Genomic DNA, 18,167 nt, shown 5'->3' with positions numbered 1-18,167 from the left:
ATGTTAGAATGATTTATCTACAGACCATCTCATGCTTCACAAGAAAAATCTGTGAAGATGAGTGCCCCGTTGATTTATCAGTTAACATCTAATGAAAGAGACAAAATGCAAAAATAATGTGATTACAGATTAATATGTCAAACTGATAATAAAATCTTTCTCTGGACGAATAGTTTAGAGAAGACACAGTCAGAAGGAGTTTTGGATTCTCATAACAACTGAGCTTCTTGTTAGCTAGGTGCCATCAACTGGGTAGACACAGAAATACGTGGAAAGTAATAATTGACTCAACTCACCTGTGAAAAGAGAAAAAGCCATCTATAAATACAGTATCCATGGACTTCCACTCCTGAGTCTGTTTTCAGTTTGGGATTATGTAGGAATTTCCTCAGGATTTGTTGAAGGCTACTTCAGGGACACACAAGCTGCCAATGCTTCAGACACACAGTTATCTGTAGCCACTTTCTTGACTTCAAGAGAATAAAAGTAAACTAGAAAAATGCATCTTATAAATGGAATCAAAAGATAAGGAAAATGAGAATGAGCTCTTGCAGGAATTTCTTACATGCAGGAGAAAGGTTCAGAGAACTTTTAGGAAAGAAAAATGACAGGTAAATAACTCACTGTTTTTGTCTCAGGGTACCATGTACACAAGATTTACTTCTCTGGAGACTAAAACGGTTAAGAGATTATTCTGAAATTTTGAAAAGTCAAATAAATTAAAAGTAATATGATGGAATAGTATTGTATTATCTTCACACCTTAAATCATGAGAGCTCAAACAGAATAACGTATCTCCAGTAAACCACTGTAATTTTCAAATGATCCAGCTGATTTCTGGATATCTCACTTGAAACACTTGGTTATCTCAAAATAGCATTTAAAACTGAAGCTTCCTAAAATATAACTCCTGTATATAAGCGTAGTAAAACATTCCATGATTCTGTTTAAGCTGATTGATTCAGTCTAGAGAAAATTAGCTATAAGAAGAGATGAAAAACCCTGTTAGGAAATAGATTAATCCACCTAAGTTAAGAAAACCCAAGGACATCTGTACGCTGAATTTGTTGAGAAGCGTTTTCTTACAAAGGATATCACTACACTTGGAAACCATAAAGGACACGTTTCCATAGTTAATTTTTGTGAATTACCACACAACTTTCAGATTTCTCTCTAGAATCCCATTCCCACCCATTCTACATTAAAGCCACTACTTTTATGAAAAATATGATTCTTGAAGTTAGAGTGTTGAAAGCTTTTGTTGGGCTACTTTTTATGTATAAGCTTATTTCATTATTTCTATCCGTGTTGATATGCTGCAGTTCAGGAAACTTATAAACATGCAACACTTTAGTGGGAAACTTCAAATATCCTTTTCAGACTGTTATTGGCAGACAGATTTTTAGAGAAAGCCATCTGCCTTCATCATGCTTATAACAAATTGAAATAGTTACTAGCTGGAATTTTTGCCTGAAAGCCAAAAGTAGACAAATCAAGAAAGTGGATATTTTAAAATGTAGATTATTTGGAAAGCATCCATGTAAGTATATATGCACTACATTAAACTTCTTCCTAAACCCTTCCGGAAGTTCTCCCTGCGTAAAGCAGAATAACGCAAAATCTGCAAAACAAAAGGGGCAGATCTTTGATCGCCACCAAAATGCATGCATGCAAAAGACATATGCATGATAAAGAGGCTTAAAATACAAGCTACAATTGCTACATAAGTGTTTTGAACGATCATTACCAGTTTAGAGACTTCCTGTGGCAAAGGATGCAGCTTGACCATCATACTATATGTAAGCAGCTGGACTGATTTTTTTTTTTAAAACAGTCCAAGCATATAAAAATTCCTATTGAAGTGAATGAGTTCACAACAGACTATTTAAGAACTATGGTATTTAAGAAGATGATAAAATATGATTTTAAGCACTTAATTTTAGATACTCAGTTTAAAAAGGGCCAAATTTTAACAGACACTAATCATGATGAGAAACACTGAAAAGGAGTTTTGAAGTCATTCAAACTAAGAGCTGACACAAGGGGGGAGCTATACAAGCCCTATTTGATTCATATCACAGGCTGGGCTTAGAAAGAAATTGACAATGGGATGAAAATAAGTTGACAGGGTGCTTTATTGATCACTACAGAAGCCCCAAACTCTCTGGGGGAAAAAAAAAAAACAAAAAACCACAAAGCAACCAAAAAAAGGCAAAGCACGCAAGACTGAGAAGCAAAGTCAACAAAGCTTTATTTCCCATTTCTTTCTGTGTAACATTTTGGAGAAGGGTAAAGGAACTGTTAGATTTGTTAAAGCTTTCTAATGGCTTATTACATGACTTGTGAAGGAAATAAGACACAGGCTGGCAGCGCAATCCTAGGAAATTTGTTTCCTTAACAAAGCTTGCCTGAAAACTTAGATAAGTGGAAGTGAAAGGGTTTTTAGAAGTTCGCCTCCTATATTTAGTACCCTAAGGCAGGATCAGCTACTCATAGGAGATAGTTGTTTAACCTGTGTGGCTATGCACCTAATGATGGAGCTTCTGTGCCAACCTCAGGCACTGTGGTAACGTCACTCTTCTTAACAAATTTTTCCTAATTTGACTATTCCTTGATGGGATTTAAATCCATTATTTCTTTTCAGCTCATTACAGACACGAAGAATTTATTCCCTTTGTCTTTGCTGAAGTCTTTTATGTATTTGAAGATTTGCATACATTCCTTGTTTCTCTCTCTCAATTGAACAGACCCTGTTCATTCGTTCTTTCCCTGTGGCCTCCGAGTCTGTGAATCATCATAAACCCAGAGATCACCTCCATCAGATCTTTTCTCGGCGCTTCCTAGCTCTATGTTTGTGGGGTTTTTTTGTTGGTGGTGTTGGTTTTTTTGGGTTTTTTTTTGGTTGTTTTTTTTTTTAACCTGGAAGCAAAAGTGAAGTGATCTGAACCTTGGAAGTTCAGATCCGGAAGAGAAAATCCAAAGTCTTTGATATCTAAAGAATAAACCTTTACTCACAAGGCTGAATGTAAGGACAAGAGAGTGAGGAGGAAGGAGCGGCAGAGACAATGTGTAATGAACTGACCACAACCTCCATTCCCAGTCCACCTGTGCTGCTTGGGGGTAGGAGGTAGAGAAATCGGGAGTAAAGTTAAGCCCGGGAAGAAGGGAGGGGTTGGGGGAAGGTGGTTTAAGATTTGGTTTTATTTCTCATTATCCTACTCTGAGTTGATTGGCAATAAATTAAATTAATTTCCCCAAGTCAAGTCTGGTTTGCCTGTGATGGTAATTAGTGAGTGTCCTTATCTCGACCCATGAGCCTTTCATCATATTTTTTTTTTAGTGCTCGCTCTAGCAACCTAACTGCTACCTCCAGAATGCAGACTGACGTCTTAGTCTCACCTGCGCCTTCCTCGTCTTGCCTGTCTATCAGGAAGCAAACAGAATGCACATACCGACAGCGTTAGTGAGAACAATACGAGTTGTTACTGAACGAAATCACTGTATTGGAAAAGAAAATATACCACATAACCACATATATATTACAAATTAATTACACAATTTGCTCTGTTTCCTTTAACAACAACAACAAAAAGTTAAAAAGAAGAAACAATGCAGTGATTCAACCAGACCCATATATTATATTGTATTTCAGGGTATCATCTGTGCTGCTCCAGACACTGCTTTGGTTGAGGTACAAAGCTATGTACTTGCTGAACACTGGAATATACTCAGAATATTATTTTTCTCCCTATTGTTATTGCAAGAGTTTACAAGAGGTTGTAAATGATGCCCCTTTCAGAGATGCCTCCACATCGGAATCAAAAGGTCTCACAGGAACTGGGAGTTGTAGCTAGAAATCACAAATAACCTTGCAATTGGAAGTGCCAACTGCAAAATGAAAGAGAATGGAAGTAAAAAGTATGCAGAGAAGAGCTGGTCAACGATAAATGCACAAAGATTATTGCTTTGACTTAAATTTTAATGATTTTTGAGGGAAGAAGATAAGAAAATAAAATATCTTTATAATGTATATACTCATGAGCAAGGGAGAAAACAATTTGGAAATTTTAGAAAATATTTTAGGGTCAAAATTTCAGTTCATTTTTGTCACAAGCCAAAGACATTTTAAGTCAAATTACATTTTCTAAGGAAAATGTAGTAGAGAAAAATCCCTTTTTTTAATCCAAAAGTGTAGCTAGATTTTTAACTGGTGCACCCAAAGGTGGCCAAGCAACAAGAATACAAGTGATGGAATTAGCGAGGAAAGAGGAAAACAATAACCAAATTAGGAAGAAAACAAAAGCAGGGAAAGTCGAACAGGAGGAAAGAGTGAAACAAACTGCTTACCTCTTGCTGCAGTGCTCTGAAAGGTTTTCTGTTTCACTTGTCTTTCACGCTCACCGTGTCCTCCCCAAGGATCTCAGTGTTTCACAAGTGTAGAGATGCATCATCATAAAAATGCATTTGCATCACAGCACATCCTACATTTTTTTTAACCTTCCTTTTTCTTGACTTGCTTCGCACCTCCATCATTGACTACAGTCCATTAAAATTATTTAGAATGTATTTCTGATCCATCAGTCTGTCTGCAACACACTCATCACTGCAGATTCCCACCCAGCAGTTTCCTGCCCCTCTACAGCTGCACCTTCCATTTCCTTCCAGGCTACAGCGCCTCTCATTGATAGAGTTCGTAGGTGGTAAAATGTATTCGTGTGGCTAAACTGGAGAAACTGCTTCTTTAAAGGCAGTGGGAGATCTAATTACAAAACAGTCCTTAGCCTTTACTCGGGCACCAATTAATTCTTCCTGGGCCCCAAAACCTTTTTGTCTCATAGGTCGAAGGCACAATAGCTCCCATTGCTTCTTTGCCCTTTACAAGCCACAGTATTCCAGCAAAATAAATTTGAAACTGGTCAGTATTTCACAAGGACAATGTTTATATTATTTTAAAGAGTCACAAAATTTCATTTTCGTAATGAAATAAAAATGCTTTCCTCTGACCTTTGAGAAGGAAATGCAAAACATAAAATAATTTTGTTTACATTTCCATCTAACGCCACTGAAACAGTTTTTATTTCCAGTCAAAGTGAAGAAGAAATTTGAATAAAACAAAAAAAAGTCTTTGGTTTTCTTCAAATATTTTCATACAAAATCGGCTGGTTTTTGCCTACAAGCCCAACGGAGTGAAGGGGCTTGGCCTCCCACCGAGGCCCTGGGCTGCGGGGCAGAAACTTATGTCCCGAGTTGTCCAAAGTACAAAAGTCCAGCTCAGTCGGTATGAACAAGTTATGCGGTTAATCCAAAATTGTACGGTAAAGATGGGAACTAAGTAGACTGTAGGATGGGATATGTAATTAAATGTAGGTTAAGAGAACATTTGCTGCTGGATGAAAAGAAACATGGGGGCTTGAGTTCCTGTGTAGAAGCCCAGCCAGACCAACTGCTTTGAACACCAGGGAACAAAGAAAGGTAGAGAGGTCATTTGGTCCTAACAGAGACACAGCAAAATAAACATGAAATAAACTTTCATTAAATGCTTTACTATGAAGGTGGTGAGGCACTGGAACAGGTTGCCCAGAGAAGCTGTGGATGCCCCATCCCTGGAAGTGTTCAAGGCCAGGTTGGATGGGGCTTTGAGCAAGCTGGTCTAGTGAAAGATGCCGCTGCCCATGGCAGGGGGTTGGAACTAGATGACCTTTAAAGGTCCCTTCCAACTCAAACCATTCCGTGATTCTCTGATTCTGTGATTTTCTTATGAAATGAGGTTTTCTTCCCAAGGCAAGGAAGAAAATGCTTAATGAGGGCTAGTTGATGTTTATCCTGTATCCATTCCAGCTCAAATAAAAGTGTAAAAGTTCTTTAAAGAAAACACAGTCAGTAGCACAGTCAATCATGGTAGTTGAAGTTATGCATGGCTCTCAAACTGTAATAGGAACAGCAGCTCAGATTGTCTGATTATCTGATATTCAAAGGCACGTGCCCTGAGAGAAGCTCAGACAGGGAAAAGACAGCCAGGAACTATCAGTGTTTGAGCAGAGGTAGCAGGCTGTAAAACAGTATTGTCTATAAAAGTCAGAAAAGATTAAAGCTAGAAAGGTCTCCAGGTACCCATCCAAGGACCATGAAATGATTGTGTGGCAAATATAGATCCACTGTGACCCCTCTGGGTCTCCTTTCCTCAGTCCTAAGAAACACCCTGACAAGAGCAGTGCCGAGAGCTTCAGCAAAGGCAGCTGCTGGAAGACAACTTGCATTCCTGCTGTCACACCTTTTCACTTGTGCCCCTTTTCTTCCCCAATGTGTATCTTCTTCTATCTGCTCCTCTTCCTATGCATTTAGCTTATGTCTTAGCTGGCCAGCTCACTCTTTTTGGCAGCATCGATGCAAGTCTAAAACAGGGAGGCAGAGGAAAGCAATGCCTTAAAACAGCTCAATGCTCGCAAAAGCCAAACCTTGGAGTCACCATGCGCTATGCTCAGTCTCCTCTAGCAACAATGTTGTAAATTAAAGTCAGGAGCAAAAAACAGAAGGTGCATTTTCTAACTTGTGGGGTTTTTTTCCTTTCCCGTTTTGTGTGCGCTTGTCTTAATTTATCATTGAGGAGGCAAATTCAGGCTTTTCCCACATCAGTAATAACAGCAGTTCTGGCTCATCATCTTAACTTGTTCTTCATCCAAAAAGAGCAGTTATTACCATCTTTAATAGCACCTAAAAGGCTGCAAAATACAACAGTTTCCCTTATGATAAGAAACAAAACAGACAACCGCTACTGCAGCTATGGGAAAGGAAATAAGAGAAGTGGTTAAAATCTCACTTAACCGCTTTCCCTGCTTTTTTCTTTTCTTTGTGGCTAATAAAGGTTTAAACTTCTGCTAATTTTTTTTAAGAGGTGGGTGTTTGTTGAAGTACGTTTGGCTGTCTCTGAATGGTCAGACTTTAACTATTCAGTATTGAACAGTGGGTCATATAAATAAATACCTTTGACCCTCCTGACTCATTTGTTCCAGTAAAACAGGCTTAAAGCTTCTAATACAGGATGTCACTATCCCCCACAGATGACTCTATAAACACTGTGCCATTTTTTCTTCATTATTTTCTTCTTCCCAGTGCTTTTCCTCTCACTGCTTAGCTGCCCCATCCCTACTAACTTAGGAGCCCCAGCCACCCCTGCTCTCCTCAGCAATGAGCTGTTCTTACCCTGATATCTTTTACTGAACTGAAAGGCAGTCCTTTATGCTGAAACCCAGAGTCTTTACTTACTCTTGGATACATAAACCTGAGAAAACACAATATTTCTGATGATGACGAGGTGAGGCCTGAGTGCCTTTTTATAGTTAAGATCATTCATATAGTTGCCTTCAAGATTCTGGCCTACAATTGCAGTATAATTTGTTCCCCCATTGCAGCTCACCCCTCCCTTCTGGCCTCAGCAGCCACTGCAGCATCTCCGTTTCTTCCCATAGCATCACTCTGCACTGTCTTCTGTATAGCCACTTTCCTTGGAAAGACTCTAAGCATGCCAGGCTTCCAGGCATCCATCCTCTCCCAATTTATTATTCCCTGCTAATATCACGGATTCTAGCCAATATAAAGCCAAAGGACTTCACCCAGAATCGAAACTCCGGAAGGTAAAGAAGTTAGACACAAGGAAACACCTTCCCATCACAAACTAGGCGGTGTAATAGTGCACCTAACAAGACTGAGGCATCTCTGTTGTTGGCCATTTCAGAAAAGAGATGGCAGGGACATCTGGCAGGAACAGGTTACCTGCAGTGGATTACGTTCTGGGAGAATGGGATGTCCTGCCTGATCTGTTGAGGTCCTTCCCAGACATAGGTCCTGATTGTGTAATAAAAGTATGGGAAAAGGCAGGTATAAAAAGGGCAACCTGCAATGGGACAATAGGTGGTGGCAACATATTTCTTTTGTTAAACAATTACCAAGAGACTGGCTTCAGTGTAATTTGACCACAGTGTTTAAGGGGCCACTTGAACAGAACTCAGGGTAGGCTTATCTGGCTTAGGTGTAGTCAGATATTACTACTTTTTTTACACAATCAGGACCTATGTCTGGGAAGGACCTCAACAGATCAGGCATTCTCCCAGAATGATGAAGAACAAGTTAAGATGATGAGCCAGAACTGCTGTTATTACTGATGTGGGAAAAGCCTGAATTTGCCTCCTCAATGATAAATTAAGACAAGCGCACACAAAACGGGAAAGGAAAAAACCCCACAAGTTAGAAAATGCACCTTCTGTTTTTTGCTCCTGACTTTAATTTACAACATTGTTGCTAGAGGAGACTGAGCATAGCGCATGGTGACGCCAAGGTTTGACTTTTGCGAGCATTGAGCTGTTTTAAGGCATTGCTTTCCTCTGCCTCCCTGTTTTAGACTTGCATCGATGCTGCCAAAAAGAGTGAGCTGGCCAGCTAAGACATAAGCTAAATGCATAGGAAGAGGAGCAGATAGAAGAAGATACACATTGGGGAAGAAAAGGGGCACAAGTGAAAAGGTGTGACAGCAGGAATGCAAGTTGTCTTCCAGCAGCTGCCTTTGCTGAAGCTCTCGGCACTGCTCTTGTCAGGGTGTTTCTTAGGACTGAGGAAAGGAGACCCAGAGGGGTCACAGTGGATCTATATTTGCCACACAATCATTTCATGGTCCTTGGACGGGTACCTGGAGACCTTTCTAGCTTTAATCTTTTCTGACTTTTATAGACAATACTGTTTTACAGCCTGCTACCTCTGCTCAAACACTGATAGTTCCTGGCTGTCTTTTCCCTGTCTGAGCTTCTCTCAGGGCACGTGCCTTTGAATATCAGATAATCAGACAATCTGAGCTGCTGTTCCTATTACAGTTTGAGAGCCATGCATAACTTCAACTACCATGATTGACTGTGCTACTGACTGTGTTTTCTTTAAAGAACTTTTACACTTTTATTTGAGCTGGAATGGATACAGGATAAACATCAACTAGCCCTCATTAAGCATTTTCTTCCTTGCCTTGGGAAGAAAACCTCATTTCATAAGAAAATCACAGAATCAGAGAATCACGGAATGGTTTGAGTTGGAAGGGACCTTTAAAGGTCATCTAGTTCCAACCCCCTGCCATGGGCAGCGGCATCTTTCACTAGACCAGCTTGCTCAAAGCCCCATCCAACCTGGCCTTGAACACTTCCAGGGATGGGGCATCCACAGCTTCTCTGGGCAACCTGTTCCAGTGCCTCACCACCTTCATAGTAAAGCATTTAATGAAAGTTTATTTCATGTTTATTTTGCTGTGTCTCTGTTAGGACCAAATGACCTCTCTACCTTTCTTTGTTCCCTGGTGTTCAAAGCAGTTGGTCTGGCTGGGCTTCTACACAGGAACTCAAGCCCCCATGTTTCTTTTCATCCAGCAGCAAATGTTCTCTTAACCTACATTTAATTACATATCCCATCCTACAGTCTACTTAGTTCCCATCTTTACCGTACAATTTTGGATTAACCGCATAACTTGTTCATACCGACTGAGCTGGACTTTTGTACTTTGGACAACTCGGGACATAAGTTTCTGCCCCGCAGCCCAGGGCCTCGGTGGGAGGCCAAGCCCCTTCACTCCGTTGGGCTTGTAGGCAAAAACCAGCCGATTTTGTATGAAAATATTTGAAGAAAACCAAAGACTTTTTTTTGTTTTATTCAAATTTCTTCTTCACTTTGACTGGAAATAAAAACTGTTTCAGTGGCGTTAGATGGAAATGTAAACAAAATTATTTTATGTTTTGCATTTCCTTCTCAAAGGTCAGAGGAAAGCATTTTTATTTCATTACGAAAATGAAATTTTGTGACTCTTTAAAATAATATAAACATTGTCCTTGTGAAATACTGACCAGTTTCAAATTTATTTTGCTGGAATACTGTGGCTTGTAAAGGGCAAAGAAGCAATGGGAGCTATTGTGCCTTCGACCTATGAGACAAAAAGGTTTTGGGGCCCAGGAAGAATTAATTGTTGCCCGAGTAAAGGCTAAGGACTGTTTTGTAATTAGATCTCCCACTGCCTTTAAAGAAGCAGTTTCTCCAGTTTAGCCACACGAATACATTTTACCACCTACGAACTCTATCAATGAGAGGCGCTGTAGCCTGGAAGGAAATGGAAGGTGCAGCTGTAGAGGGGCAGGAAACTGCTGGGTGGGAATCTGCAGTGATGAGTGTGTTGCAGACAGACTGATGGATCAGAAATACATTCTAAATAATTTTAATGGACTGTAGTCAATGATGGAGGTGTGAAGCAAGTCAAGAAAAAGGAAGGTTAAAAAAAATTGTAGGATGTGCTGTGATGCAAATGCATTTTTATGATGATGCATCTCTACACTTGTGAAACACTGAGATCCTTGGGGAGGACACGGTGAGCGTGAAAGACAAGTGAAACAGAAAACCTTTCAGAGCACTGCAGCAAGAGGTAAGCAGTTTGTTTCACTCTTTCCCTGCTTTTGTTTTCTTCCTAATTTGGTTATTGTTTTCCTCTTTCCTCGCTAATTCCATCACTTGTATTCTTGTTGCTTGGCCACCTTTGGGTGCACCAGTTAAAAATCTAGCTACACTTTTGGATTAAAAAAAGGGATTTTTCTCTACTACATTTTCCTTAGAAAATGTAATTTGACTTAAAATGTCTTTGGCTTGTGACAAAAATGAACTGAAATTTTGACCCTAAAATATTTTCTAAAATTTCCAAATTGTTTTCTCCCTTGCTCATGAGTATATACATTATAAAGATATTTTATTTTCTTATCTTCTTCCCTCAAAAATCATTAAAATTTAAGTCAAAGCAATAATCTTTGTGCATTTATCGTTGACCAGCTCTTCTCTGCATACTTTTTACTTCCATTCTCTTTCATTTTGCAGTTGGCACTTCCAATTGCAAGGTTATTTGTGATTTCTAGCTACAACTCCCAGTTCCTGTGAGACCTTTTGATTCCGATGTGGAGGCATCTCTGAAAGGGGCATCATTTACAACCTCTTGTAAACTCTTGCAATAACAATAGGGAGAAAAATAATATTCTGAGTATATTCCAGTGTTCAGCAAGTACATAGCTTTGTACCTCAACCAAAGCAGTGTCTGGAGCAGCACAGATGATACCCTGAAATACAATATAATATATGGGTCTGGTTGAATCACTGCATTGTTTCTTCTTTTTAACTTTTTGTTGTTGTTGTTAAAGGAAACAGAGCAAATTGTGTAATTAATTTGTAATATATATGTGGTTATGTGGTATATTTTCTTTTCCAATACAGTGATTTCGTTCAGTAACAACTCGTATTGTTCTCACTAACGCTGTCGGTATGTGCATTCTGTTTGCTTCCTGATAGACAGGCAAGACGAGGAAGGAGCAGGTGAGACTAAGACGTCAGTCTGCATTCTGGAGGTAGCAGTTAGGTTGCTAGAGAGAGCACTAAGGAGGTCTGTTGCCATCAAAACTAAATTCCAACCCAGGTTTTTTTTTTTTTTAGTCAACAGTTTTATATAGACATAAAGTACAGACATGACATTGTGCAACTTTCATAAATCAAGTAGTTGAAGGCGTTCCTTATTTCAGTTTCAAAAGCATACACCCAAAACACAGAAATTAAACTGGTTGCAGAGACGTTCCAGATAGTCTTCTGATTTCAGATTTTAGTTCCAATTCCTGTACGGCTTCCCAAATTTTCTACCTTAATATTGTTTCTCCGTTTCAGCATGAATAATGAATCCGTTTGGGAGGAATCTCAGGGGCTATTTCCAGTAAAAGAAGAAACGGAAGATGTAGCTAGGTATTTTTTAATGCAATCCAGTGCTTTTAGAGAGGCTGTGTATTTCTTTTAGTATATTTGAACTCAAGTAACAGGAGCAAGTTTCTCTGTTCTCAGTTCCAAGCCTTTTTCAGCACAGACAGCTCAAAAGCTGCTTTAGTTTTGTTCATGGTAGTGGTCCTGCTGCTGTTTCTCTGGTCACGTCTTGCTTTTTTTTTGCTGACTTGTTTGTCTGCATCTGCACAGTTTCTCTTCACTGCACTGTTTGTTAAAAACATGTATGCTTATGCATGCCTATACACACACATAATGTTCTGCATTCAAATCAATCCCATACATCTGTGCTACTTCCCATGGGACCCTACAGCTCAGCTGTTGCCCCACCCTCAGCGTGGCTTAGTCTCTGTGGGACTGATTTGCTGCAATTTTCGCCATCGCTAAACAAAGGGGTCCCTCTAAATTGGTTCCTCAAATAGGCTGAGTGGAAGATAATTAGCATGCCAGCAACTTCAGCGAAGTGCCGCAATTACCCACAGATCATAGACTCATTCACTGGGAACTTAGTTGATGGAGAACTACATGATATTTTTATGGCTTTATTGTAGGAAACTGAGTAAACCACAAGGCTTTAGTTCTACTTCTGGTATTGCTCTTCAGTGAGCACTGGATTGTCTGAACGCCACATATTTTAATGCACTAGAAAAGTCGAGCTGAAATTTTTCCTAAAAAATGTCATTAATTTCAAAATTTCAGCTCGACTTTTCTAGTTTTTCTTTTCCCATTGAGTGTCTAGTGAATTTGATCAATATTTTCATTATTTTAGTCTCAAGTTTTTTGTTGAAGGGCAGGCAGATAGTGCCTAAAGATAGAATTTAGGGCCCAGACTGCCAGTGTGTTATTAGTTTCCAGACATATATGGATGGTTATGGTGTGTTGAGACTGAAGTGCATTATCTTGAGGTTTGCTACAGGGAGTCCTGCTTTGGCAGACTCTTCCCTTTGCTTAAAGTTTCAAGAGTCCAAAATACCTTTGTTAATTTTTTTTCTATTTTGTTCTCTGCTGCAGTTTTAAATTTAGAAGGGACATCTTGTAGGTTCTTTTCTGCTGGATCCCACATCTGCCAGCCTTTATTTGTGACACACATTTGACATGTATATAGGACGTTTTCCTTCCCTGGCACAGAACAATCCTCACAGCTGGGTTTACCTTTTTCTCTGTGTCCTGGTTTCGGCTAGGATAGAGTTAATTTTTTTTTTCCTATGAGCTGGCATAGTGCTGTGTTTTGGATTTAGGATGAGAATAATGTTGATGATAACACACTGATGTTTTAGTTGCTGCTAAGTAGTGTTTATACTAGTCAAGGACTTTTCAGCTTCCCATGCTCTGCCAGGTGCACAAGAAGCTGGGAAGGGGCACAGCCAGGACAGCTGACCCAGACTGGCCAAAGGGCTATTCCATACCATATGACGTGATGCTCAGTATATAAGCTGGGGGGATTTGGCTGGGGGGGCAGCAATCACTGCTCGGGGACTGGCTGGGCATCAGTCAGCAGATGGTGAGCAATTGCATTGTGCATCACTTGTTTTGTATATTCTTTTATCATTAATGTTATTATTTTCCCTTCCATTATGTCCTATTAAACTGTCTTTATCTCAACCCACGAATTTTCCTTTTTTTTTTTTCCCCTTTTTTTTTCAATTCTCTCCCCCATCCCGTAGCCTGGAATTAGAGGCTAGGGAAGCCAAGCAGCTGGGATCCCTTTCTAGGGAAGGGGGCATTGACAAAGCGATTGGAAAAGGGGCACAAGCCCTCAGCCTCTGGAGGCGACTCCTGTCAGGAGTGAAGGAAAGGTATCCCTTCAAGGCAGATGTTCTATGTCACCCAGGCAAGTGGACCACCATGGAGAGAGGTATTTTTAAAATAAAGAGCTGATCTAGCCATATTCAAAGAAAAACTTCAGTCCAGCCCTTTTATTCCGGCAGTAAAATAAGAATGAAATGTTGCACAACTGGAGACGTAATTAGCTTTGACAGTGCTTATAAAGAAAAAACTTCCTTGTTAAGTAACAAATACAGGTGTAAATAAGTCTGTTCTGAAATTAAATAGAAATTAATTGCTCTTCTGATTTCTGTCTGTGTATACAAATTTGAGAAGCCATTTGAGAGTCCACCTTCCTCCATCGTGTAGCCATACAAAGAGTCGCCAGGAGGCAGTATTTGCACAGATTGCTACAAGCCTCTGTATTTAAAGTACAATTTGATGACATTTCTTCCTATAGAAAGTCTGAGCAGAAATTATATGGTGAGAAACAAGATTTTTTTTAAAAAATTAAAGATTTTGTAGAGCTTTTGCCTTAAGAGGACACATCTTTGCTTTTTCTTGACGCTGTAGTACTGTGATACTACTAAGAAATGCCTTTTTACAGAAAGGTTTGTAGGAAGAGCCAGGAGGATCTTCCAGCAGGCCAACTGACATAATTGAAAAGAACGTGCAAGCTTACTTGCATACAAGCCTTTCCCTTTACAGGAAAAGACTTCCCTTCCTTCCCAATGTGGCAGAAGAACACTGCTGCTTGACCCAAAGAATAGTACGGTCTTTTTATTCTTTTTTTTTCTTGGGTGGAACTGCCCTACTTTTTTGTTTGATTAGAAATAAAAATCAAGGGATTTTGCATAGCACCTGCTACAAAGCTTGCTACTCTCTCTGCCAAAAGGCAAAGACCAGCCTACTGGGCTGAACAGGTTCGGTCTCTTTATAGCACTCTCTTGATTTGCAAGCAGGTAAATCGCAAAGCAGGGCTTATTTGCTTTTGACCATTTCCCTCCCGTGTTTTAGTTGCCAGTTGGTCTCTTTCTTCAACGGCACTGAAATAATGACATGCAAATGTTTGCAAATGAATGCTACAAAACGCCCATGCTCTTGAACCACCCATCGATAACTGGTAATGCTTGTAAAGCATCCTTTGATCGATGCGTTTGCTGTTGCTTTGTTAGTCATGAGATGATAGAATCGTGCTTCGTCTCCCTATTCCAAACATACATTTCTTGAATCTGCTTTGAAATCCATTTCTTTGCAACTGTCCTTCACTCTGATTGCATCAAGTCCTGTTACCCAAATTTGCTTTTCTTTTCAGATTTACACCTTTACCGGACACAGAAGCTCTGAGGTGAAGTTGACTAAAATATATGGAAATTCCATCTTCAGATTCCTAAATTTGGGATTTAATTGATTACTGTGTGTCTCAGGAGCTGTGTGTATACAGATGTATACACTGTTGACCAAATTTAGTATCATAATTCCATGTAATTGTATGTAGTGGAGGTTGATAGCTCATATAAAACTTGTCAGATAACATCTCTGTCAATAAAGTGGAACATAAAGAAAAAGTAATACAGAAGAATTTTTGTAGTAAAGCAAGATGCTGAAATAATATACTTTATGATAATATTCTGCCCATCCTATTTCAATGGTATCTATACTTAAAATAATTTAACACATTGCAGGATGAAATGAGATTAGTTTGTTAGATATTTTATAAAGTCAGTGGCGTAGAACAAGACAGCTATATGAATCCACTTCTTGTAATGTTAAAAATTGTCGCTGAACCTACCACTGCATTCGTGTATAGAGTTGAAAAAGAAGCCTTGCGCTACCAACTGCTTTAGGAAGAAATTTGTGGTACATGGAGATTTCAGATTCGGCAGGACTCCTAGAAAACTCTCTTCTCAAAAGAACAGTGTGACGGGTTGACCTTGGCTGGACACCAGGTGCCCACCAAGCTGCTCTATCACTCCCCCTCCTCAACTGGATGGGGGAGAAAAAAAAAAAAATATGATGAAAGGCTCATGGGTCGAGATAAGGACACTCACTAATTACCATCACAGGCAAACCAGACTCGACTTGGGGAAATTAATTTAATTTATTGCCAATCAACTCAGAGTAGGATAATGAGAAATAAAACCAAATCTTAAACCACCTTCCCCCAACCCCTCCCTTCTTCCCGGGCTTAACTTTACTCCCGATTTCTCTACCTCCTACCCCCAAGCAGCACAGGTGGACTGGGAATGGAGGTTGTGGTCAGTTCATTACACATTGTCTCTGCCGCTCCTTCCTCCTCACTCTCTTGTCCTTACATTCAGCCTTGTGAGTAAAGGTTTATTCTTTAGATATCAAAGACTTTGGATTTTCTCTTCCGGATCTGAACTTCCAAGGTTCAGATCGCTTCACTTTTGCTTCCAGGTTAAAAAAAAAAAACAACCAAAAAAAACCCAAAAAACCAACACCACCAACAAAAAAAAACCCCACAAACATAGAGCTAGGAAGCGCCGAGAAAAGATCTGATGGAGGTGATCTCTGGGTTTATGATGATTCACAGACTCGGAGGCCACAGGGAAAGAACGAATGAACAGGGTCTGGTCAATTGAGAGAGAGAAACAAGGAATGTATGCAAATCTTCAAATACATAAAAGACTTCAGCAAAGACAAAGGGAATAAATTCTTCGTGTCTGTAATGAGCTGAAAAGAAATAATGGATTTAAATCCCATCAAGGAATAGTCAAATTAGGAAAAATTTGTTAAGAAGAGTGACGTTACCACAGTGCCTGAGGTTGGCACAGAAGCTCCATCATTAGGTGCATAGCCACACAGGTTAAACAGGTTAAACAAATATCTCCTATGAGTAGCTGATCCTGCCTTAGGGTACTAAATATAGGAGGTGAACTTCTTTCACTTCCACTTATCTAAGTTTTCAGGCAAGCTTTGTTAAGGAAACAAATTTCCTAGGATTGCGCTGCCAGCCTGTGTCTTATTTCCTTCACAAGTCATGTAATAAGCCATTAGAAAGCTTTAACAAATCTAACAGTTCCTTTACCCTTCTCCAAAATGTTACACAGAAAGAAATGGGAAATAAAGCTTTGTTGACTTTGCTTCTCAGTCTTGCGTGCTTTGCCTTTTTTTGGTTGCTTTGTGGTTTTTTGTTTTTTTTTTTCCCCCAGAGAGTTTGGGGCTTCTGTAGTGATCAATAAAGCACCCTGTCAACTTATTTTCATCCCATTGTCAATTTCTTTCTAAGCCCAGCCTGTGATATGAATCAAATAGGGCTTGTATAGCTCCCCCCTTGTGTCAGCTCTTAGTTTGAATGACTTCAAAACTCCTTTTCAGTGTTTCTCATCATGATTAGTGTCTGTTAAAATTTGGCCCTTTTTAAACTGAGTATCTAAAATTAAGTGCTTAAAATCATATTTTATCATCTTCTTAAATACCATAGTTCTTAAATAGTCTGTTGTGAACTCATTCACTTCAATAGGAATTTTTATATGCTTGGACTGTTTTAAAAAAAAAAATCAGTCCAGCTGCTTACATATAGTATGATGGTCAAGCTGCATCCTTTGCCACAGGAAGTCTCTAAACTGGTAATGATCGTTCAAAACACTTATGTAGCAATTGTAGCTTGTATTTTAAGCCTCTTTATCATGCATATGTCTTTTGCATGCATGCATTTTGGTGGCGATCAAAGATCTGCCCCTTTTGTTTTGCAGATTTTGCGTTATTCTGCTTTACGCAGGGAGAACTTCCGGAAGGGTTTAGGAAGAAGTTTAATGTAGTGCATATATACTTACATGGATGCTTTCCAAATAATCTACATTTTAAAATATCCACTTTCTTGATTTGTCTACTTTTGGCTTTCAGGCAAAAATTCCAGCTAGTAACTATTTCAATTTGTTATAAGCATGATGAAGGCAGATGGCTTTCTCTAAAAATCTGTCTGCCAATAACAGTCTGAAAAGGATATTTGAAGTTTCCCACTAAAGTGTTGCATGTTTATAAGTTTCCTGAACTGCAGCATATCAACACGGATAGAAATAATGAAATAAGCTTATACATAAAAAGTAGCCCAACAAAAGCTTTCAACACTCTAACTTCAAGAATCATATTTTTCATAAAAGTAGTGGCTTTAATGTAGAATGGGTGGGAATGGGATTCTAGAGAGAAATCTGAAAGTTGTGTGGTAATTCACAAAAATTAACTATGGAAACGTGTCCTTTATGGTTTCCAAGTGTAGTGATATCCTTTGTAAGAAAACGCTTCTCAACAAATTCAGCGTACAGATGTCCTTGGGTTTTCTTAACTTAGGTGGATTAATCTATTTCCTAACAGGGTTTTTCATCTCTTCTTATAGCTAATTTTCTCTAGACTGAATCAATCAGCTTAAACAGAATCATGGAATGTTTTACTACGCTTATATACAGGAGTTATATTTTAGGAAGCTTCAGTTTTAAATGCTATTTTGAGATAACCAAGTGTTTCAAGTGAGATATCCAGAAATCAGCTGGATCATTTGAAAATTACAGTGGTTTACTGGAGATACGTTATTCTGTTTGAGCTCTCATGATTTAAGG

Source organism: Platalea leucorodia (genome assembly GCF_965183815.1).
Source record: "Platalea leucorodia genome assembly, chromosome: W".
Taxonomy (NCBI): domain Eukaryota; kingdom Metazoa; phylum Chordata; class Aves; order Pelecaniformes; family Threskiornithidae; genus Platalea; species Platalea leucorodia.
The sequence above is the reverse complement of the archived record's forward strand: the minus strand, read 5'-3'. Positions refer to the sequence as shown.